A 26,675-nucleotide genomic window follows, 5' to 3' on the forward strand; every position below is an offset into this window, starting at 1 on the left:
TCACTGTGGGTATGGTGTTCTTTTGGTTATATGCAGTGTTGTTTTTGCTCCAAACATGTTTTGGAATTATGGCCAAAAATATTTATCTTGGATTCATCAAACCAGAACACCTTTTGCAACATGGTTTTGGGAGACTTCAGATGTGTTTTTGCAAAATTTAGCTGGGCTTGGATGTTTTTTTTTTTTGTAGGAAAAGGCTTCTGTCTTGCCACTCTACCCCATAGCCCAGACATATGGATACGCGTGATTGTTGTCACATGCACCACACAGCCAGTACTTGCCAGATATTCCTGCAGCTCCTTTAATGGTGCTGTAGGTCTCTTGGCAGCCTCCCAGACCATTTTCTTCTCATCTTTTCATCAATTTTGGAGGGGCGTCCAGTTCTTGGTAATGTCACTGTTGTGCCATATTTTCTCCACTTGATGATGACTGTCTTCACTGTGTTCCATGGTATATCTAATGCCTTGGAAATTCTTTTGTACCATTCTCCTGACTGATACTTTTTAACAATGAGATCCCTCTGATGCTTTGGAAGCTCTCTGCGAACTATGGCTTTTGCTGTAGGTTGCGACTAATAAAATGTCAGGAAAGACTTACTAGAACAGCTAAACTTTATTTGGGGTTAATCAGAGGCACTTTAAATGATGGCAGGTGTAAGCTGACTCCTATTTAACATGGTTTTGAATGTGATGGCTCAATTCTAAACACAGCTACAACCATATTATTTTATTATTTTATTTTTACTTCCCTCCACCTAGAAGTTTTCAGTTTGTTTTTCAATCAAGTTGTAGCAGTTGATAGGGTCACATTAAAGTGGAAAAAGTTCTGAAATGATTTATCTTTGTCTCATTTTTTTACATCACAAAAACCTGACATTTTAACAGGGGTGTGTAGACTTTTATATCCACTGTATATATATATATATATAGTATATATATATATATAACACTCCAGAATGTTTGCTGTTAACATGCCTGTCCTAAGATATTTTGTTCCTGACAGAGCTTATGTCTTTGTGCTGATTTTGAGGTCCTTGTGAATGGGCAACCCAAAAAGTAAGGAATTGTGGGGATATTTGCAGACAGTTCTATAACTATTTATTTATTCCCACTTTATATATTCTCATTTTTAGCTCATTTATTATGCCTTACCTGATAAATTAATTTATTTCATAGTGGTGAGAGCCCACAATCCATTACTCATGGGAATTACTCTTCTCTACCACTAGGAGGAGGCAAAGATTCCCAACCCCCAATAGCTCTATAAAACCCCTCCCACCCTCACACATACCTTAGTCTAACGTATAGCTAAGAATCACCTAGATTACAAGTTTTACGTTATGGTGCGGTACGGCTATACAACTGAAAAATTGGCCATTGCTCATGGAATGGCAGGTAATGCATATTACAAGTCGCGGCAGTATAGCGATACCACAAGCATTTTAGTCTTTACGTAACTCCATTGAGCACCGAAAAACAATTATGTTGAGTGCTGGATTTTCCATATCGCCATATTAGAGGTTGTGCGGTCCAGCTAAAATGCTTGCGTTACAGCCTATACCGCCGGGAGCCATTCCGCGATCTGAGACCAATAGTTTGGATTTTGCAAAACAAAAATGTTTCACAAAACTCATAACTAAAATGTTACAAAGTACCATATAACCCATAAACTACCTATAAACCCTAAACCGGCCACCCTCCAGCAACGCAAAATACTATATTACACCTATTAACCCCTAATCTGCTGCACACCCACATCGACAACTCTAAAATAAAACCTATAAACCCCTAAACCGCCGGCCCCCCATATCACCCAAAACTATAATTAAATATAAACCTCCAAACCGCCACCCCTCCACCGCATTGCAAATACTATATTACACCTATTAAACCCTAAAACTCCAGCCCCCCCACATTGCAACTAATAAAACAAACCCATTAAGCCCAAACCCCCATCATAACTATTGAACAAAAACCTATTAACCCCTGAAACGCCGGCCCCCCCACATCGCAAAAAACTAAATTAAAATACAAACCACTAAACCTAAAACCCACAAACTTTAAATTAAAAGTTACAATAAACTACCTTAAAATAAATAAAAACTTGTGAAATAAAAACATCCTAATATTAAACTATAAATTAACCTAACATAACTATTCTAATAAAATAAAATAAACTACCAATTAAAAATCCTAAATTACATGATTAAAAAAACCTAACACTACTTCAAAAAAATAAAAAAAACAAATTACAAATTTAAATAAACCTAATACTATGAAAAAATCTAACATTACAAAAAAAAAAAATTATAAAAAATAAAAAAAAACACTAAGATTACAAAAAAATAAAAAACAAAATGATCCAAAATAATAAAAATTACACCTAATCTAATAGCCCTATAAAAACGCAGGGGCATTGGTAGTTTATTGTTAGGTTAAGGGGGTGTTTTTATTTTGGGGGGACTTTTTATTTTTATAGGGCTTTTAGATTAGGTGTAAATTTTATTATTTTGGATCATTTAATTTATTATTTTTGTAATCTTAAGAGTTTTTTATTTTTCGTAATTTTAGTGTTTATTATTTTTTGTAATGTTCGCTTTTTTTTTTTTATTCGTAGTGTTAGGATTATTTAATATTGTAATGTTAGTTTTTTTTAATTTTTCGTTTATTTTATTTATTTAAAAAAGTAATGTTAGTTTAATTTATAGTTTAAACTTAGTTTTTTTTTATTTCACAGGTAAGTTTTTATTTATTTATTTAAAGATAGTTATATTGTAAGTTTAATTTAAAGTTAGGGGTGTTAGGTTCGGGTTTGATATTTTAATTTAGTGTGTTGCGATGTGGGGGCAGCGATTTAGGGGTTAATATGTTAAGTTTAGTCTTTGCGATGTGGGGGGCAAGTGGTTTAGGGGTTAATAGATTTAGTTTATTTGTACCGATTCGGGGGGGCGGCAGTTTAGGGGTTAATAGATTTAGTTTATTGGTACCGTTGTGGGGGGGTGGTAGTTTAGGGGTTAATTATTTTATTTAGTGTTGGCGATCCCTGGGGTGGCGGTTTAGGGGTTAATAGGTTTAATTAGTGTTGGCGATGTCAGGGCCGGCGGTTTAGGGTTAATCATTTTATTTAGTGTTGGTGATGTCGGGGGCGGCAGATTAGGGGTGTTTAGACTAGGGGTTTATGCTAGGGTGTTAGGTTTTAACATTACTTTTATTTTCCCCATAGACATCAATGGGGTTGTGTTTAGGGATAGGCGAATGTGTTTATATTTGAATTTGAATGTTAGAACGAATGTTATTGTAGAAATTCGATTTACATAATAGAATGTTGATAAGAACGAATATTCTTAAAAATTCTATTTTTGAATGTTATTTACAGTTTTTGAATGTTACATTCAAATTTGAATGTGACATTCGAATGTCACATTCTAATATTACATTTAAAAAATAAAATTGTAGACTAGAAATACTATTTCAAATTTGAATGTCACATTCAAATCGAATGTCACATTTGAATCGAATATCACCTTAAAATTATATTTATATAATTATATAATATTACATTTATAAAACACAGTATTAGACTAGAAATACTATTTCGAATTTGAATGTTACATTTGAATTCGAATGTAGCATTCAAATTAGAAGATTACATTTATTAAACACAGTTGTAAACTAGAAATACTATTTCGAATTCGAATGTCACATTCAAATTCAAATATTACATTTAAAAAAACACAGTATTAGAATAGAAATACTATTTCGAATTTGAATGTGACATTCGAATTCAAATGTTACATTCAAAATTGAATATTACATTTAAAAGACAGCATTAGACTAGAAATACTATTTTGAATTAGAATGTGATATTCGATTTCGAATGTAGCATTCAAATTCGAATATTACATTTATTATACACAGTTGTAGTCTAGAAATTCTACTTTCGAATTTGAATGTCACATTTGAATTAGAATATTACATTTCGAAATTGAATGAATACATAGCTAAACATTCTATTATTCAAACGAATATTTTCAAATTTTATTGCAAAATTCGAAAATGAATATTCGAAAATAGAATGTTAGAATGTTATATAAACATTTGAAATTCAATTCTAAGGAACGAATGTATCAAAATTAATTTTAAATTTCGAATTTTTAAAAACATTCGCCCATCCCAAGTTGTGTTACAGCGATCTCCATTCCACGATCGCAAGTGTTAGTTTTTTTTCTAACACTTTCTCTCCGTTGATATCTATGGGGGAAAGTGTGCACAAGCACGTAAACTCAGCCCTTGACTTTTGTGCGGTATGGAGCTTATCGCACCATACCGGACAGCACAAGGAGGTTTTTATGTAACTTGTAATGGCAGCGCTATGGAGAGTGCGATACCACTATTTTCTTTGCGTTCTTTACGCCCCCGGTTTAGCACAAAACTTGTAATCTAGGTGCAAGTGAGGTAAGAAAAAAAGGATTAAGAGCCATAAAAGGGACAGGGAAAAAAGATGTGCTCAAACAATTCAACCTCAAGAAAAAAACAAAGGGGGGAGGGCTTGTGGACTCTCACCACCATGAAAGAAATGAATTTATGAGGTAAGCATAAATTATGTTTTCTTTCATACAGCTGGTGAGAGTCCACAATCCATTACTCATGGGAACTTATACCCAAGCTGTGGCAGTACACGAGTAATAACATAAAGGGTAGGATTTAAAAAACAAACAAACATATTTTTTACTAAGAAAATAAATCCACAACCCAAAAAGATTTCCTCTTTATTTTTTTTATAATGCACTTAAAAAAACAGGCATAACCATCAAACTGAGACAACTGCCTCAAGGACTTTTCTACCAAAGGCTGCTTCATAATTTTGTAAAAGGATGCAAAGAAAACCAAGTAGCTGCCTTGCAAATTTGATCAAATGAAGCCTCATTCTTGAAAGCCCAGGAAGTAGCAAATGACCTAGCAGAATGAGCCGTAATCTGCTGTGGCTCCAAATAAGCTCTATGAATCAAAAGTTTTCAACCAAGAGGCTAAAGAAACAGCAGAAGCCTTCGGACCTTTCCTAGGTCCAGAGAAAAGAACAAACTAAAGGGTTGTCTGAAATCCTTAGTAGCATCAACATAATATTTCAATGTCCTAACAAAATCCAGAGAATGCAAAGATCTTTCAGATGCACTCTTAGGATTAGGACACATAAGAGTGTACAACAATCTCTCTACCAATGTTGTCTGAAGAAAAAAACCCTAGGCAAAAAAATGAAATGGCATCTGCAAAACTGCCTTAACCTAATGAAAAATCAGATAAGGAGACTCACAAGAAAGAGCAAACAATACAGAAACTCTTCTAGCAGAAGAAATGGCCAAAAGAAACAACACTTTCCAAGAAAGTAGTTAAAGGGACATGAAACCCAAATTTTTTCTTTCATGATTTAGAAAGAGCTACAATTATAAACAACTTCTAATTTACTTCTATTATCTATTTTGCTTCATTCTCTTGATATTCTTTGCTGAAAAGCATATCTAGATATGCTTAGTAGTTGCTGATTGGTAGCTGCACATAGATGCCTCCTGTGATTGGTTCACTGTGTGTATTGCTATTTCTTCATAAAAGTATATCTAAAGAATAAAGCAAATTAGGTAATAGAAGTAAATTGGACTGTTGTTTAAAATTATATTCTCTACCTTAATCATGAAAGAAAATGTTTGGGTATAGTGTCCCTTTAAATTACCACTTTATGCAAAGGCTCACAAGGAGGAACCTGTAAAACCCTTAACACTAGGTTAAGATTCCAAGGAAGAGAAATAGGCTTGATAACAGGTTTAATTTTGACAGAGCCTGAACAAAATAATGAACATCAGGAAGACTAGCAATCTTTCTGTGGAACAAAACTGAAAAAAATCTGAAAATCTGCCCTTTCAGGGAACTAGCATATAAACCCTTATCTAAACCATCCTGCAAAAACTACAGAATCCTAGGAATTCTAAAAGAATGTCAGGAAAAAAACATGATTTACACACTAGAAAATTAACATTTTCCAAATCTTGTGATAAATCTTCCTAGAAACAGGCTTTGAGCCTGAATCAGAGTTTCAATCTCAGAAATCTCTATTTCTCAGAACTAAACGTTACATTTCCATGCCATCAAGTTTAGAAACTTTAGATCCGGATAGAAGAAAGGACTTTGAGACAGAAGGACTGACCGCAGAGGAAGAGGTCAAGGAGGGCAACTAGTTATTTGAACCAGATCAGGATGTGGTGATCACAGACTAGAAAGGACGAGCAAAAGAAGGCCCCTGAATGATAAACTGATAATTCAGTCACTGACTTGTACTGGAATTTAAGAATAATTTTAAGATAGCTGAGTATAATCCCTGCACCATAGATGCAGCAAACAAAGCTGAAGAGGCCTTGTGAAATTGGGCAAATGGAATTGCATCTGAAAAAAGACTCATGTAAACTGAGCCTATTTGGTAACCTAGGAAACTAAACTTGTCTAAGGAATCAAAGAACTCTTGGCAAATTGATCCTCCAACCATGTCTTTGCAGAAACAACAATAGTTAAAAAGACACTCACATCAAAATAAACTTTTATGATTCAGATAGAGCATGCTGTTTTAAGACACTTTCCAATTTACTTCCATCATCAAATTTTGCACAATCTTGTTATATACACCCTTTCTGGGGAACAAGATCCTACTGAGCATGTGCACAAGCTCACAGGGTATACGTATACTAGCCTGTGATTGGATGATGTCTGTCACATGATACAGGGGGCGGAAAATGGGAGAGAAAAAAATTGTCAGAAAAAAATCTACTGCTTATTTTAAATTCAGAGTAGGGGTTAAATCATTGCCTTTTTATTATGCACTTGTTAATTATGTAATTCTATTGCATAGAGTGGCCATTTAATTGGTGTGAAATTCTGCTAAAGGAAAAGACAGAGATACTACCAAGATATTGTCCAGGTAAGAAAACACTGCAATAGCTGAGCTCTGATTACAGACAAAAGGGCACCCAGAACCTTGGTAAATATTTTTGGAGCTGTAGCCAGACCAAATGGAAGAGCAACAAAAAATGCTTGTCCAGAAAAGCAAACCTCAGAAACTGGTAATAATCTAAGTAAATTGGAATATGAAGGTAAGCATCCGTTACATCTATGATGGACATAAACTGACCTTCCTAAACAAAAGGCAGAATAGTCCTGATAGTTTCCATTCTGAAAGATGGAATCCTTACAAACTTGTTCAGAGTCTTTACATCCAAAACTGGTCGGAAAGTGCCTTCCATCTTTGGAACAATGAAGAGATTTTAATAAAATCTCATCCCCTGTTCCTGCAAAGGAACTAGCACAATCACTCTCATATCTTCCAGATCTGAGACAGAATGGAGAAAAGCCTGAGCGTTTACATGATTCCTAGGAACATTGTACAGAAAACCTTCCCCTATGGGGACCTTGTTCTGAAACCAATTCAATATCCCTAAGAAACAATATTCTAAACCCAGGGATTTGAGACAGACTGAAACCAAGCCTCCTGAAAAGAGTTTTTTTGAAGCAGGAACAGATTTTTTAACCTGTTTGGACTTGTTCCAGTTAGCATTAGGCCTCCAGACTGAACCAGAGGAACTTAGCTTTTGACCGGAGCAGTCAGTTTTCTGTTTGTTAATGTTACTAAATGAACAATAGCTTTGGATTTTCCTTCTAACTTCCTGTCTTGAGGAGGAAAAACTCAGTTATCCAGTAATAGTAGAAATAAAATAATCTAAATTAGACCCACAAAATGTTTTTCCTTGAAAAAAAAGAGACAATCTAGCGGAAATAAAAAGAAAAAAGAGAAAGAGCATACTGTCTCTTTTATAACCCAATATAATAGTAACCACATGATGGTGGGAAAACATCATGAAAAAGCATTGGGGAATATTAAAACTGGACAAGCCGTTAAAAGAGATAGTGGGAGACAGTCCAAAAATAATCTATAGAATAGCGAACAATCTTAAAAACAGAATAGCACCCACAGAATTACGAAAAAGACAAAATAAAGATTTATTTGGCAAAGAATTGAGAGTTCTTTTTCCATCTTTAGCATGTAAACCCTGCAGACACTCACAGAAACAGAAAAAAATGTGTTCAAATAAACAGGAAAAGAATATGAAAAAAGACATCATCAGATGTACAGATACAAATATAATTTATCTAATAGACTGTAGCTGTGGGAAACAGTATGTAGGCGAGTCGACTAGACCTGTTAGGGAAAGGGTAAGGGAACATATCCATATCCTCTCTATAGAGAATGCCTCTGAGGACAGAAACAAGGATCTCCCAGTCCCTAAACATTTTTCCAAATGCAACCACTGCAATTTAAACATTTTTAGATACACAGCAATTGCGAAACTTTAGGTGAATTGGAGAGGAGGAGATATAGAAAATGAATTGTTAAAACTAGAACTAAAAGGGATATATGAATTGAAAAACCCTACTCCCAAAGGGATTAAATATCGATTTTAGTATAACCCCTTTTTAAAAATAATTTAAAAATAATTTAAGATAATTTAAAACAATTTACATTAATTTCAAAATAAATCTTACATTGAAATTAATTATACAGACATTCTCTGCACATACATTGTAGATATACAGTTTTATACAGTCCCTCCCTACAATATGGCCACTAATAGAGCAGTATTTTTTATGTGTGTCTCAGATTGTCTCTACCTATGTTTTTAAACTAATATATAATTACATCTAGAATGATACGTCCTTGAAGATGGATGTCCTGTCTTCAGAACAGTAAGTCGATCTTCAGGGGGTTAGTGTTAGTTTTTTTAAGGGTGTATTGGGTGGGTTTATTTTAGGATAGGGCTTTGGGCTACAAAAGAGCTAACTGCCCTTTTAAGGGCAATGCCCATCCAATGCCTTTTTCAGGGCAATGGGGAGCTTAGGCTTTTTTAGTTAGGTTTTTATTTGGGGGGTTGGTTGTGTGGGTGGAGGGTTTTACTGTTGGGGGGTGTTTGTACTTTTTTTTTACAGGTAAAAGAGCTGATTACTTTGGGGCAATGCCCCGCAAAAGGCCCTTTTAAGAGCTATTGATAGTTTAGTTTAGGCTAGTGTTTTTTTTATTTTGGGGGGCTTTTTTATTTTGATAGAGCTATTAGATTAGGTGTAATTAGTTTAAATATCTTGTATTTTCTGTAATTTAGTGGGGTTTTTTGTACTTTAGCTTATTTAATTTAATTTATTTAATTGTATTTAATTTAGGTCATTTATTTAATTGTAGTGTAGTGTTAGGTGTTAGTGTAACTTAGGTTAGGTTTTATTTTACAGGTACTTTTGTATTTATTTTAGCTAGGTAGTTATTAAATAGTTAATAACTATGTATTAACTATTCTACCTAGTTAAAATAAATACAAACTTGCCTGTAAAATAAAAATAAACCCTAAGCTAGCTACAATGTATCTATTAGTTATATTGTAGCTATCTTAGGGTTTATTTTACAGGTAAGTATTTAGTTTTAAATAAGAATTATATAGGTAATAATATTATTTTTTATTTAGATTTATTGTAATTATATTTAAGTTAGGGGGTGTAAGGGTTAGACTTAGGTTTAGGGGTTAATACATTTAGTATAGTGGCGGTGACGTTGGTGGCGGTAGATTAGGGGTTAATAAATGTAGGTAGGTGGCGGCGATGTTAGGGACGGCAGATTAGGGGTTAATAATATTTAACTAATGTTTGCGAGACGGGAGTGCGGCGGTTTAGGGGTTAATATGTTTCTTATAGTGGCAGCGATGTCCGGAGCGGTAGATTAGGGGTTAAAAAATATAATGTAGGTGGTGACGATGTTAGGGGTGGTAGATTAGGGGTTGATAAGTGTAAGATTAGGGTGTTTAGACTCGGGGTTCACGTTAGGGTGTTAGGTGTAAACATAAATTTTATTTCCCCATAGAAATCAATGGGGCTGCGTTACTGAGATTTACGTTGCTTTTTGGCAGGTGTTAGACTTTTTCTCAGCCGCTCTCTCCATTGATGTCTATGGGGAAATCGTGCATGAGCACATACGACCAGCTCACCGCTGACTTAAGCAGCGCTGGTATTGAAGTGCGGTAAGGAGCACAATTTTGCTCAACGCTCACTTCTTGCCTTTTAACGCCGGGTTTTAAAAACCCGTAATACCAGCGATGCAGTTAAGTGAGCAGTGAGAAAAAACTGCACGTTAGCACCGCACAGCTTCTAACGCAAAACTCATAATCTGGACGATTATTATCAAATTGTCTCCACTAATTGATATAAACATTATTATCAAGTACATATATATTTGTAATGTTTCCTTTATGAATTAAGCTATATAGATGATCTTTTATCTTTCATTTTACTTTATTATATTTGTTTATATACCAATATTTATCTACACATAATAGTGATATAACTTAAAAACATCACTGAGGTAAGCCAATATCAAATGATGGACGATAAATACATGCACCTAAGTGGATATTAATTGCACTGTTTGAAAGAAAGAATAAATGTCTACTAATTGGGAAACGTGCATAAAAATAGAGGTACTAATGAAGGAATTAACATCAGCAGCTTGAGAAAGGCTGGAGACCCAGCCGAAACGCATAGCAGCAGCAATAAGGAACAATCAAGCTACAGAACCAACACACACTGTAAGCACAGGAGCAACACCTTCAGTACGATACACACACACCCTAAGGTCAAGAGGTGAGTGACTCGGAGTTTGAACGGCTTTGTGGCACTCACAGGATCCAGGACGGAGGAAAGTGACGGACACTGCTCAAGGACGTGCAAAGAAACAGCACAAAAAACGGTCTGTAAAGAATCACACCCTAAACGGCTTTTACCGGTAATTGCCTCCCTTAATTTCTGAACATTGACTTTTTTTCCTAAGATACAAATTTTTCCTTATGAAAACAGTGCAAGACCTGTAACATATAAGAGGCTCTGGCAAATAGTAACAATATAATCTTGTATTAAAGTAACTTTTAATGTTTTATCTGTATGAAGCCAATATTTGTATGTGTTGTGTTTTAGAGATATAATTATATTTGTATTTTTATCTGCATTTCTATAGGAAGTAAAAAATGATTTAAAGACATATCAGCTATCATTTAATATTTCACACAATATTTTACACAGGATTATCTGCACACAGGGCTGCCACTAGAAATTTTGGGGCCCTTGACTTAACCACTGATCAACCCCCCCCCCCCACCTTTGACATGTGCAATTTTTAACCAAGTGACTAAAACGTATATGCACTTTATTCTTAAGTGTAGTCAAACTTGGAAATGTTGTAAAGTTAGTAACACACAAGCACAGACACACTCATACACTGAAACACACACTCACACATAAGGATTCACATATAGACACTCTAGCAGACACGCAAAGACACACACAAACACATTCAGACACAGACACCCAAACAGACACTCAGCACTTGTTTACATTGACCTGACAAGTAATGAGGTAGACTACAGTTTTGTCAAAAAAAGGAGATTTACAAAACAAAATATGGGGTTCTGATTATCTTTTTGTCAAGGAAGATGCCAACTAAATAATGACAACAGCATGCAGTGGATGAAAGGAAGGGCCCTGAACTGCCTAAACAATAATTTAAAGGTTAAATGGTGGATTGGTGACTTCCGGAAAGGTCTCATTAGTCTCAAAGTCTGTAGAAAGATGTGACTAATCAGTAGTAAGGTCAAAATGTCCTAAAAAGGAACAGACAATGGACACACACACACACAAACTCAAACACAAACTTGCACATACACCCAAGGAAACACCGACAGAGACAGCCTCAGAAAACACACAAAGACACACACAGACACCCACAGAAAACACACAAAGACATACACACACAGAGAGACAACCACATAAAACACACAAAGACATACATACACACACACCCCTCACTGAGACATCTACAGAAAACACACAAAGACATGCACACACTCTCACAGAGGCACCCACAGAAAATGCACAGACATACACACACCATCACAGAGACAACCACAGAAAACACAGATATACGCACACACCCTCACAGAGACATCCACAGAAAACACAGACATGCATACATACACCCACCCTCACAGAGACATCCACAGAAAACACACAAAGACATAAACACCCACCCTCAAAGAGGCATCCAGAGAAAATACGCAAAGACATGCATACACACAACCTCATAGACACACCCATAGAAAAAAGCACAAAGACATACGCACACACCCTCACAGACATCCACAGAAAATGCACAAAGACATACACACACACCCTGACAGAGAGACCCACAGAAAAAAATACATAAACAAACAAAAGCACAAAGGCATAAACACAGACACCCACAAAAACACTCACAGGAGGTAACATTTCTGCACATTGCATCCCCTAAATCAACAGTGTGTGACATGCATGATAAAAAAAATGCATAAATTAAGAGATCACTTTTAAAAGAATCATATTTGTAAATGTGCAAACAAAAATAATTATGTGAAATCAAAATTGTACATTAATGATCTGGATAGATGGCTAGATGAAGAAAAGTACTTTTGAAAGGTTGACATATGTTTTTTTTTTTCACCCATTTCCCCAACCAAGAGCACCACTTCAATTATTGTGTACAAATGTTCCCATCTGTCAGCTGTACTTATGGATTTTGAAAATGCTGTACTCTATATGGTCTTGGTGGAACCATAAGCTGTGGTACTCAGTCTCATACCATTAGATCTGGTTAAATACAGAATTTAGGCTTGTTTGTATGTATTTCAAAATTAAGACAGCTGTAATGTAAACTGCACAGTGTTAAGTTATCCTGTCTCATTTTTCAAACACTGAGCAATCTTAGTCTGAGAGTATAACATTTTATACAGATGTAAGAATCTTAAATAAAATGCCTCCTTGCATCTGGAAAGTCCTTGCATAAAGGGGCAGTAAACTGGAATTTAATTAAATTATATATATTAATAAAAAAAAACTCATATCTGCCAAAAGGGCAGCTACAATTTGTGTATTGAGGAGGAAACATTTCTGCATGGCTTTAAATATGGAATTTCTTTATTGTCAAATAATCATAAATACATTGTTGCATATTGCTAAAATAAATGTGTATTTATGGACCTCTGGCCCCACCATACAACTATTACCACACTGAAGTTACAATCTGAAATTGCACAAAGAAATAAAAAACATTTACTAAGTAAGTCCTAACTCCTCTGGAAATGAAAGTGATCTGCCGTGTGACTCAGGCACACACTGTACAAACTTAAGTGCCAGGTCTGTCTCACACTGTGCATAGTGGTTTAGTGCACACTCAGAAATCCTTTCAAATGCTAATGCTTTACTCCTTGTAATAACATTTCCCACGCTCAATAACACTCTGCTGTAGTATTTTTTAAATAAAAGTTGTTCTTGCTTAATGGGGCCCCTTGGCCCATTTGGCCCCTGACAAGAGTCACCCCTTGTCACCCCCGATGGCGGCATTGTCTGCACATATATGCACATATATGAATACATTGCATTTACATATTTTAATGACATTATTTAATCACTAGAGTTTGACCACATTTGGTAAAACTGAGATTTTAGACCAGAACACCTTTGTTCAAGGTATTCTGAGTGCACCTATTCCCATTTTTTATTCTCTATATTTTATGTCTTATATTTGAGGTCTTTTTTTGGATTCCCCATTTGGGTGTTTATCTCTAGTTTATCCAACTACACTATTTACTGTGTAACGGTTCAATAATTTCTAGATTTAGACACCATATCAGCATTCCAGGATATAAACAACAAGACCCTCCCGGCAAGAATTGCTAAAGATATTCTTTAAAGAATTTGCACTGAAGCAAACTTAAAAAATATTTGCACTAATATGATCATCAGAAAACTGCTCTGAAAGAGAACTATGAAGATTTCCCATGAGGTGAAACCATCTGATCATAAACCATACCCCAAATACATCCCTCTGACAAGCACTATACTCTGAGGGGAACCGGGCCTCAACATAAATTGCAAACCCCTTTATATGAAGAACACATGCACATCTTCATTCTTCAACCACCTCCAGCTGAGGCAAAGTAAAGATTAAGGTATGTGTGAAGGGTAATTTTTTTTCCTCCTCCCAGTGGTAGAGAAAATTAATTCCCATGAGTAATGGATCATGGACTCTCACCACCTGTATGAGAGAATGCTTATTCCATGTGTTTCAAAAGTACTATACTGCTGAAAAGTGAGAATTTAAAAAGTTGCAATAAATCACATAAGACCATGATCTCTATTCTCTATATTCCTTCAGTGGAGGGTAGTGTCAGTCATATAATAACAACCCTTAACAAGAGCAGTGGGAAAGGCAACTTATAAATAGCAAGAAATCAGATAATGAGTCATTTTATCTCTTACATAGAAAGGGAATTCAAAAATCTTTTATAAAATATCAAACTATACTTTATTAGTTTACTAAATATTTTAGTATAAAAAAGAAGAAAACTCTCAAAGCAAAACAAGCCATTTTCTTTCCTTTCAAAACTTGGGTGGTACCATTCTACTGAGAATATTACCAGTTAGCTTAAAACATACATCTAGAACAGCATATACATTTGCCAAAATGTGGTATGTTTATGAAGTGAAATCTACTTTAATTTCTATAGGATTCACTTCAAGATGCAGTTCTGCTTTTCATTACACTCTGCAGTTCTAATATATATATAGATCTACAATTAAGTAGCTATAATCCCTCCTGGACATTTAGCTCTCACAGTGTGTACCATAAAGACAGCTGTACTCACAGTCATGGTATGGTAATTTACATGCCTGTCACTGTGACTGTATTCTTGTCCGAGCCAACAGATGTTCCCTAGACTGTCCGCACACAGTGGTGTGCGCTCCAGCTATTCGCCCCTGAAGAGTTCGATCGGAGCTTAAAAAACATTCTCGTGACGTCATCACATTCCCACGACATCCATCAATCATGCCTAAAACCCAACAGAGCACATGATGATATTTCGCGTAAAGTATAGAAATGTCCATGGAGCACCAAAGTGGGGTGAAACATTAAACCCAGGGGTAAAACTGTGGAATAAAAGTCAAATAAAGATACAGGCTGACACATTTCGGCTTTTTTAATGCTATCCGTGCTTAAAAAAACACTATCTGCCTGCCTATTGGTTAAATGGTACACACCTTTGCTAAGATTAAACCAATCATTCACTTCCATCGTATGCTGACTGACCCTCCCTCTTATATTACGTATCTGCTATTATCCGTATAAGTGTTCACATATATATATACACTAGACTAAGTAGTATGTTAATAAATAACAATGTACGCTAGACATACTCACTATTTGGCACTGTTTAGTGAACTCTATATTGAAAAATCACTTTACTCAAAGAGACTCGGACACTTTATAACCACAAAATCCTAAACTATATACATAAATAGATTACACTGAATCCTGCAGTAAACATAATCTTTAAATATATGTATGAAAAGGTTAACAAAAATATATATTTTGCCTAATGTCCCTTCCTCTGGGATATGTCCTAGATACGTTCTTATTAAAGGGACCCCTTGTACCTGGATTGATCCTCTCTTAACTTTGATGTTCAATGGGAACTATGTAATATAACTTTACTGAACAACCAGTTTGTATGTCTTATACACTCTCTCTTCATTTACTGTCCCTATTGTAGGTTAACTGGTCATATACCTCAGCAGGCCTACTGTTCTTCTCTCAACCATTTCTACCAAAGATACTTTTTTACCAGAAATGTATTAAATTAAACTCTGAGTTCAGGCCCCCCGGAATCCTGGTCTTAAGCCTAAAGATCGAGAAGGCTTCCCTTTCTGCTAGTTTCATAGCCCTGTCTCATCCTTTCTTCAGAGGTAATACTCTTTCAATAATTGTCCATCTAAAACTCCTCACATCCTTCTCATGATAATCAGCAAAGTGTTTGATAAGTGGTGTAGTCAGTGTGGCCTAGATTTGGAGTTTTGTCGGTAACGACCCGCGTAGCTAACGCCGGCTTTTTTCTGGCCGCACCATAAAAATAACTGGTATTGAGAGTCCACATAAAGGCTGCGTTAGGCTCCAAAAAAGGAGCGTAGAGCATTTTTAACGCAGCTTCAACTCTCGATACCAGAGTTGCTTACGCAAGCGGCCAGCCTCAAAAACGTGCTCGTGCACGATTCCCCCATAGAAAACAATGGGGCTGTTTGAGCTGAAAAAAAACCTAACACCTGCAAAAAAGCCGCGTTCAGCTCCTAACGCAGCCCCATTGTTTGCTATGCGGAAACACTTCCTACGTCCGTCTGCACCTAACACTCTAACATGTACCCCGAGTCTAAACACCCCTAACCTTACACTTATTAACCCCTAATCTGCCGCCCCCCGCTATCGCTGACCCCTGCTTATTATTATTAACCCCTAATCTGCCGCTCCGTAAACCGCCGCTACTTACATTATCCCTATGTACCCCTAATCTGCTGCTCTAACATCGCCGACCCCTATATTATATTTATTAACCCCTAATCTGCCCCCCTCAACGTCGCCTCCACCTGCCTACACTTATTAACCCCTAATCTGCCGCCCCCGCTATCGCTGACCCCTGCTTATTATTATTAACCCCTAATCTGCCGCTCCGTAAACCGCCGCTACTTACATTATCCCTATGTACCCCTAATCTGCTGCTCTAACATCGCCGACCCCTATATTATATTTATTAACCCCTAATCTGCCCCCCTCAACGTCGCCTCCACCTGCCTACACTTATTAACCCCTAATCTGCCGACCGGACCACACCGCTATTATTATAAAGTTATTAACCCCTAATCCGCCTCACTAACCCTATAATAAATAGTATTGACCCCTAATCTGCCCTCCCTAACATCGCCGACACCTAACTTCAAACATTAACCCCTAATCTGCCGACTGGAGCTCACCGCTATTCTAATAAATGTATTAACCCCTAAAGCTAAGTCTAACCCTAACACTAACACCCCCCTAAATTAAATATAATTTAAATCTAACTAAATAAATTAACTCTTATTAAATAAATTATTCCTATTTAAAGCTAAATACTTACCTGTAAAATAAATCCTAATATAGCTACAATATAAATTATAATTATATTATAGCTATTTTAGGATTAATATTTATTTTACAGGTAACTTTGTATTTATTTTAACCAGGTACAATAGCTATTAAATAGTTAAGAACTATTTAATAGCTAAAATAGTTAAAATAATTACAAAATTACCTGTAAAATAAATCCTAACCTAAGTTACAATTAAACCTAACACTACACTAGCAATAAATTAATTAAATAAACTACCTACAATTACCTACAATTAACCTAACACTACACTATCAATAAATTAATTAAATACAATTACTACAAATAAATACAATTAAATAAACTTGCTAAAGTACAAAAAAAAAAAAATAAATAAGTTACAAAAAATAAAAAAATATTTACAAACATAAGAAAAATATTACAACAATTTTAAACTAATTACACCTACTCTAAGCCCCCTAATAAAATAACAAAGCCCCCCAAAATAAAAAAATGCCCTTCCCTATTCTAAATTACTAAAGTTCAAAGCTCTTTTACCTTACCAGCCCTGAACAGGGCCCTTTGCGGGGCATGCCCTAAGAAGTTCAGCTCTTTTGCCTGTAAAAAAAAACATACAATACCCAAGCCCCCCAACATTACAACCCACCACCCACATACCCCTGATCTAACCCAAACCCCCCTTAAATAAACCTAACACTAAGCCCCTGAAGATCTTCCTACCTTGTCTTCACCTCACCGGGTTCACCGATCTGTCCAGAAGAGCTCCTCCGATGTCCTGATCCAAGCCCAAGCGGGGGGCTGAAGAGGTCCATGATCCGGCTGAAGTCTTCATCCAAGCGGGGCAGAAGAGGTCTTCCATCCGATTGAAGTCTTCATCCAAGCGGGATCTTCTATGGTCATCCATCCGGAGCGGAGCGGCAGGATCCTGAAGACCTCCGACGCGGAACATCCATCCTGGCCGACGACTGAACGACGAATGATGGTTCCTTTAAATTACGTCATCCAAGATGGCGTCCCTCGAATTCCGATTGGCTGATAGGATTCTATCAGCCAATCGGAATTAAGGTAGGAATATTCTGATTGTCTGATGGAATCAGCCAATCAGAATCAAGTTCAATCCGATTGGCTGATCCAATCAGCCAATCAGATTGAGCTCGCATTCTATTGGCTGTTCCGATCAGCCAATAGAATGCGAGCTCAATCTGATTGGCTGATTGGATCAGCCAATCGGATTGAACTTGATTCTGATTGTCTGATTCCATCAGCCAATCAGAATATTCCTACCTTAATTCCGATTGGCTGATAGAATCCTATCAGCCAATCGGAATTCGAGGGACGCCATCTTGGATGACGTCCCTTAAAGGAACCGTCATTCTTCAGTTGGACGTCGCCGGAAGAAGATGGGTCCGTGGTGGAGGTCTTCAGGATGGAGCCGGTCGTCATCGGATGAAGATAGAAGATGCCGCTTGGATCAAGATGGTTGCCGGTCCGGATCGCCTCTTCTTCCCGGATAGGATGAAGACTTTGGAGCCTCTTCTGGACCTCTTCAGCCACCGGATGATGGATCGCCAGCCCCCGCTTGGGTTGGATGAAGATTTTGGAGCCAGGACGGATCAGTGATACCTGGTGAGGTGAAGACAAGGTAGGATGATCTTCAGGGGCTTAGTGTTAGGTTTATTTAAGGGGGGTTTGGGTTAGATTAGGGGTATGTGGGTGGTGGGTTGTAATGTTGGGGGGGGTATTGTATGTTTTTTTTTACAGGCAAAAGAGCTGAACTTCTTGGGGCATGCCCCGCAAAGGGCCCTGTTCAGGGCTGGTAAGGTAAAAGAGCTTTGAACTTTAGTAATTTAGAATAGGGTAGGGCATTTTTTATTTTGGGGGTCTTTGTTATTTTATTAGGGGGCTTAGAGTAGGTGTAATTAGTTTAAAATTGTTGTAATATTTTTCTTATGTTTGTAAATATTTTTTTATTTTTTGTAACTTAGTTCTTTTTTATTTTTTGTACTTTAGTTACTTTATTTAATTGTAGTTATTTGTAGGAATTGTATTTAATTAATTTATTGATAGTGTAGTGTTAGGTTTAATTGTAGGTAATTGTAGGTATTTTATTTAATTAATTTAATTATAGTATAGTGTTAGGTTTAATTGTAACTTAGGTTAGGATTTATTTTACAGGTAATTTTGTAATTATTTTAACTAGGTAACTATTAAATAGTTCTTAACTATTTAATAGCTATTGTACCTGGTTAAAATAATTACAAAGTTGCCTGTAAAATAAATATTAATCCTAAAATAGCTATAATATAATTATAATTTATATTGTAGCTATATTAGGATTTATTTTACAGGTAAGTATTTAGCTTTAAATAGGAATAATTTATTTAATAAGAGATAATTAATTTTGTTAGATGTAAATTATATTTAACTTAGGGGGGTGTTAGTGTTAGGGTTAGACTTAGCTTTAGGGGTTAATACATTTATTAGAATAGCGGTGAGCTCCAGTCGGCAGATTAGGGGTTAATAATTGAAGTTAGGTGTCGGCGATGTTAGGGAGGGCAGATTAGGGGCTAATACTATTTATTATAGTGAGGTGGATTAGGGGTTAATAACTTTATTATAGTAGCGGTGCGGTCCGCTCGGCAGATTAGGGGTTAATAAGTGTAGGCAGGTGGAGGCGACGTTGAGGGGGGGCAGATTAAGGGTTAATAAATATAATATAGGGGTCGGCGGTGTTAGGAGCAGCAGATTAGGGGTACATAAGGATAACGTAGGTGGCGGCGCTTTGCGGTCGGCAGATTAGGGGTTAATAAGTGTAGGTAGCTGGCGGCGACGTTGTGGGGGGCAGATTAGGGGTTAATAAATATAATATAGGGGTCGGCGGTGTTAGGTGCAGCAGATTAGGGGTACATAAGTATAACGTAGGTGGCGGTCGGCAGATTAAGGGTTAAAAAAATTTAATAGAGTGTCGGCGATGTGGGGGGACCTCGGTTTAGGGGTACATAGGTAGTTTATGGGTGTTAGTGTACTTTAGAGTACAGTAGTTAAGAGCTTTATAAACCGGCGTTAGCCCAGAAAGCTCTTAACTACTGACTTTTTTCCTGCGGCTGGAGTTTTGTCGTTAGATGTCTAACGCTCACTTCAGACACGACTCTAAATACCGGAGTTAGAAAAATCCCATTGAAAAGATAGGATACGCAATTTACGTAAGGGGATCTGCGGTATGGAAAAGTCGCGGCTGAAAAGTGAGCGTTAGACCCTATTTTGAGTGACTCCAAATACCGGAGGTAGCCTAAAACCAGCGTTAGGAGCCTCTAACGCTGGTTTTCACGGCTAACGCCAAACTCCAAATCTAGGCCTGTGTTTGCTCTAATATCAGAAAGATGTTCCTTTATTCTGACCCTGGCCTCTCTGGTAGTGAGTCCCACATACTGAAGGGCACATTGTGTGCATGTGATGAAATATATAATATATGTGGGGCAAAAATTCAAGCAAAGGCGTATTTGGAAGCTTTCCCCAGTTACCGTAGTGTTAAAGCTCTCACCTGTTACCACCTTCGCACATGCTACACAAGCTGTGTAGTTACAGCGATACATCCTATTAAATCTTAGCCAAGATGAATTATCTATTTCTCTCATCCCTATTCTAGTGGGGGCTACCCTGTTGCCAATTGTTCTGCCCATCTTGTAAGTGAATGTGACCCCCTTCTCTAATGTATTTTGTAGGCCATCGTCAGCTAATAGTAAGGAGAAGTGTTTCCTAATGATTTGACAAATTTGGGAATATTGCTGGGAGTAATCCGTAATGAATGTCACCTTGTTACCTACAGTCGTATGCAAAAGTTTAGGCACCCCTGACAATTTCCATGATTTTCATTTATTAATAATTGGGTGTTTGGATCAGCAATTTCATTTTGATCTATTAAATAACTGAAGGACACAGTAATATTTCAGTAGTGAAATGAGGTTTATTGGATTAACAGAAAATGTGCAATATGCATCAAAACGAAATTAGACAAGTGCAGAAATTTGGACACCCTTGCTATTGCAGAGATTTAAGCTGTCAGTGTCCACTGTGAGGAAATGGAAGACCACAGGCACAGTTCTTGTTAAGGCCAGAAGTAAAATATCGGAGAAGCAAAGGCAAAGGATGGTGAGAATGGTCAAAAACAGCTCACAGACCACCTCCAAAGACCTACAACATCATCTTGCTGCAGATGGTGTCACTGTGCATCGTTCAACAATTCAGCGTATGGGAGAGTGATGCTGAAGAAGCCTTTTTTGCACACACGCCACAAACAGAGTTGTTTGAGGCATGCAAACACACATTTGGACAAGCCAGCTTAATTTTGGAAGAAGGTGCTGTGGACTGGTGAAACAAAGATTGGGTTATTTGGTCATAACAAGGGGCGTTATGCATGGCGGCAAAAGAACACAGCGTTCCAAGACAAACACTTGCTACCCACAGTAAAAATTGGTGAATGTTCCATCATGCTGTGGGGCTGTGTGGCCAGTGCCGGTACTGGGAATCTTGTTAAAGTTAAGGGTTGCATGGATTCCACTCAATATCAGCAGATACTTGAGAATAATGTTGAGGAATCAGTCACAAAGTTGAAGTTACGCCGGAGCTGGATATTTCAACAAGATAACGGCCCAAAACACTGCTCAAAATCTACTCTGGCATTTATGCAGAGGAACAAATACAATGTTCTGGAATGGCCATCCCAGTCCCCAGACCTGAATATCATTGAAAATCTGTGGGGGGATTTGAAGCGGGCTGTCCATGCTCGGCAATCATCAAACCTAACTAAACTGGAGATGTTTTGCAAGGAGGAATGGTCCAAAATACCTTCATCCAGACACTCATTACAAGCTATAGGAAGTGTCTAGAGGCTGTTATTTCTGCTAAAGGAGGCTCTACTAAATATTGATACAATATTTCTGTTGGGGTGCCCAAATTTATGCACCTGTCTAATTTAGTTTTGATGCATAGTGCACATTTTCTGTTAATCCAATAAACCTCATTTCACTACTGAAATATTACTGTGTCATTCAGTTATTTTATAGCTCAAACTAAAATTGCTGATCCAAACACCCAATTATTTATAAATGAAAATCATGGAAATTGTCAGGGGTGCCTAAACTTTTGCATACGACTGTATATTCCCACCTTGTTACCTATATTCCCCTCAGAATTTGCAGCATAATCCTTCCCTTTCCTCAGTAGACTCACTCTATCCACTTGCTTAACTGATTCCCTTGCTCTTGATATGGTTCTTGATTTGTATCCCTTTTCTCTTAGTCTCTCATAGTTCTCTACATCCGTGCAATTCCTTTTGAGGCAAATAAATTGGCCCCTTGCTATACCCTTAAACACTCCCTGTGAGTGAGCTGGATGCATGTAGGAGAGAGTTCCCTGAAATAGGTTTGCCATATACTTCCATCTCTATTCTCTTGTCTGGGGTACCCCTTAATGTTAAATCAAGGAAATGTATCTCTGATTTGTGTGATTTGGATGTAAAACTTATACCCACTGCGTTATTATTTAGACATGATAAACTTCTCAAGATCGTCTATAAAGCATCTATACCACACTATCTCTTGTCTGAAGGCATTCTCCTGGCCAATGATGTGGGACAGCTCCCACCAACCCATAAACAGGTTGGCATAGGAGGGGGCAAACTTGGCCCCCATAGCTGTCCCATGTCTCTCTGGAGAAAGAATACCCCCCAAACTCGAAATAGTTGTGGGTAAGCAGGAATTTGGTTACCCTAACCACAATTTGAGGGGAGCCCAGGAGCAAGTGGTTAGACCTAAAGAGGGATCTAATAGATTGCCTCCTATCCTGAAAAAGAAACCCCAAGATGTGCCCCAAGATTCCCAATCTGTATCACACTATAGGGAGGACCCTAAACCAGTAGAAGGTGAGGAGGGATACCAATGAGTTAAGTTGGAACAGGGTTTTTTCATTACCCCCGAAGGGGGGGGGGGGAGGAAACCAAGCACCTCAGTACCAACAGAGGAAGCAGAGTTGTTACCCCCTAAGGGGGGGCCAGAGGAGGGGGTGATACAGAGAAGAAATGTGATTAACCTGTCTAATTATCAACTGACTGAATTCGAATTTGAGGTCCTAAGCTTGGGTTTAACCTTTATACCCACAACCAATTTCAACTTGTTCAGGACGTTATTAGATGTAAATAAATTAATTAGGAATTTGACCTTAAAAAAAATCTATCCCTCTCACAATCATATGAGAGACATGATGGCATTGGTACAGAATTGGATCAGGAAAGTAGCAGTTTACTTAATCAGTTAAATCTGGATTTTCAGGAACTTTGTGATGTGAGGTCTTTGGAATCTCTCCAGGATGAGGAAAGTGTTTTAGGGTCAGATAGACCCAAAACCCCGGCTCTGAAATTGAAATCTACATTCTATCCAATACAGATCGGTGGGGCATCCTGGAAAATTTTCAAAAAAGGGTTGAGTAAGATCTCACTAAATTACATTATGTCACCAGCAGGGACGGAGCCTTAAATATCACTAGGAACCAGAGGAAAGCTCTGGATAGCCTTAAAGGGACACTGAACCCAATTTTTTTATTTTGTGATTCAGATAGAGCATGCAATTTTACGCAACTTTCTAATTTACTCCTATTATCAATTTTTCTTTGTTCTCTTGCTATCTTTATTTGAAATAAAAGCCATCTAAGCTTTTTTGGGTTCTGGACAGCACTTTTTGATTGGTGGATGAATTTTTTCCACCAATCAGCAAGGACAACCCAGGTTGTTCACCAAAAATGGGCCGGCATCTAAACTTAGATTCTTGCATTTCAAATAAAGATACCAAGTGAATAAAGAAAATTTTATAATAGGAGTAAATTAGAAAGTTGCTTAAAATGTCATGCTCTATCTGAATCACGAAAGAAAAAAATTTGGGTTCAGTGTCCCTTTAATGGGAATGATGAGATTGTTATAAGGGCCGCAGACAAGGGTGGAGCTATTGTTGTGCTAAATTTTGTGAAAGAAGCACACAGACAATTGAGAAATGAAGATTAAATTAAACTATTAAGTGACAATTGGCCTCCCTTGTGGATGATGCGGTAGAGTTGGGTTATATTGATCAGGACACGAAAAGTTATTTACTGGTAAAAATCCAGTTGTTCCTGTTTTTATCCACCTACCCAAAGTTCACAAGCCGCTAAGGAGGGGAGGCCAATTGTCAGTGGGATTGGCTCTTTACTGGAGCACCTGTCTGAATGGCTGGACAATGTTCTGCAGCCACTGGTGGGCACTCTTTGGAGTTTTCTATCAGATACCAAGCACGTTTTAAATCTATTGTCTAGCTTGGTATGGCAGAGCAATTATAGATGGCTCACGGTAGACGTCAGATAATTGTACTCAACCATACCACATGAGAAAGGATTGGAGGCTGTGAACTATTTTTTGGAGAGGAAGTATCGTGTGGACAAGAATTCTATTGATTATGTGGTTAGGGTAACAACATTCCTGCTTACCCACAACTATTTCGAGTTTTGGGGGGGAATTCTTTCTCCAGAGACATGGGACAGCTATGGGGGCTAAGTTTGCCCCCTCCTATGCCAACCTCTTTATGGGTTGGTGGGAGCTGTCCCACATCTTTGTCTTTGGACAAGAGATGGTGTGGTATAGACGCTTTATTGACGATCTCCTCTTTATTTAGAGAGGCACTGAGGGATCTTGAGAAGTTTATCATAAGTCTAAATAATAACGCTGTGGGTATAAGTTTTACATATGAATCACACAAATCAGAAACAAATTTCCTTGATTTAACATTAAGGGGTATCCCAGACAAGAAAATTGAGATGGAAGTATATTGCAAACCTATTTCAGGGAACTCTCTCTTACATGCATCCAGCTGTCACCCACAGAGAGTGTCGCCTTAAAAGGAATTGCACGGATGTATAGAACTATGAGAGACTAAGAGAAAGGGGATACAAATCAAAAACCATATCAAGAGCAAGGGTATCAGTTAAACAAGTGGATAGAGTGAGTCTACTGAGTAAAGAGAAGGATTATTCTGCAAATTCTGAGGGGAATATAGGTAATAAGGTGACATTCATTACGGATTACTCCCAGCAATATTCCCAAATTTGCCAAATCATTAGGAAACACTTCTCCTTACTATCAGCTGACGATGGCCTACAAACCACAGTAGAGAAGGGGGTCAGATTCGCTTACAAGAGGGGCAGAACGATTGGCAACAGGGTAGCTCCCACTAGGATAGGTACGAAATAGACAATTCATCTTGGCTAAGATTTAATGGGATGTATCACTGTAACTACACAGCTTGTGTAGCATGTGCGAAGGTGGTAACAGGTGAGAGCTTTAACTCCAGGGCAACTGGGGAAAGTTTCCAAATACGCCTATGTTGAATTGTCGCTCCAATTATATTATATATTTGATCACATGCACACAATGTGCCCTTCAGTATGTGGGACTCACTACCAGAGAGGCCAGGGTCAGAATAAAGGAACATCTTCTGATATTAGAGCAGATACATTGACTACACCACTTATCAAACATTTTGCTGATTATCATGAGAACAATGTGAGGAGTTTTAGATGGACAATTATTGAAAGAGTATTACCTCTGAAGAAAGGAGACAGGGCTATGAAACTAGCAGAGAGGGAGGCTTTCTGGATCTTTAGGCTTAAGACCAGGATTCCGGGGTGGCCTGAACTCAGAGTTTGATTTAATACATTTCTGGTAAAAAAGTATCTCTGGTAGAAATGGTTGAGAGAATAACAGTAGGTCTGCTGAGGTATATGACCAGTTTACCTACAATAGGGACAGTAAGTGAAGAGATGGTGTATAGGACATACTGGTTGTTCAGTGAAGTTATATTACATAGTTCCCATTGAACTTCAGAGTTAGGAGAGGATCAATCCAGGTACTAGGGGTCCCTTTAATAGAGAGCGTATCTAGGACATATCCCAGAGGTAGGGACATTAGGCAAAATATATATTTTTGTTAACCCTTTCATACATACATTTAAAGATGTTTACTACAAGATTCAGTGTAATCTATGTATGTATATAGTTTAGGATTTTGTGGTTATAAAGTGTCCGGAGTCTCTTTGAATAAAGTGCTTTTTCAATATAAGAGTTAACTAAACAGTGCCAAGTAGTGAGTATGTCTAGCGGACATTTTTATTTGTTAACATACTACTTAGTCTAGTGTATATATATTCATATATATATGTGAACACTTATAATGATAATAGCAGATACGTAATATAAGAGGGAGGGTCAGTCAGCATACGATGGAAGTGCCTGATTGGTTTAATCTTAGCAAAGAAAGGTGTGTACAATTAACCAATAGGCAGGCAGGCAGATAATGTATTTTAAGCACGGATAGCGTTAACATTTTTTTTATCAGGAGACTAGGAGTACGGCGCAAGCCGAAACGCGTCAACCTGTATCTTTATTTGCCTTGTATTCCACAGTTTTACCCCTGGGGTTAATGTTTCACCCCATATTTTTAATTTAACTACGAATAAAAGTTGATTTTTACTCCCACTTCGGTGCTCCTTGAACATTTGAATACTTT

The sequence above is a fragment of the Bombina bombina genome, chromosome 4 (genome assembly GCF_027579735.1).
Source record: "Bombina bombina isolate aBomBom1 chromosome 4, aBomBom1.pri, whole genome shotgun sequence".
In the NCBI taxonomy this organism is placed as follows: domain Eukaryota; kingdom Metazoa; phylum Chordata; class Amphibia; order Anura; family Bombinatoridae; genus Bombina; species Bombina bombina.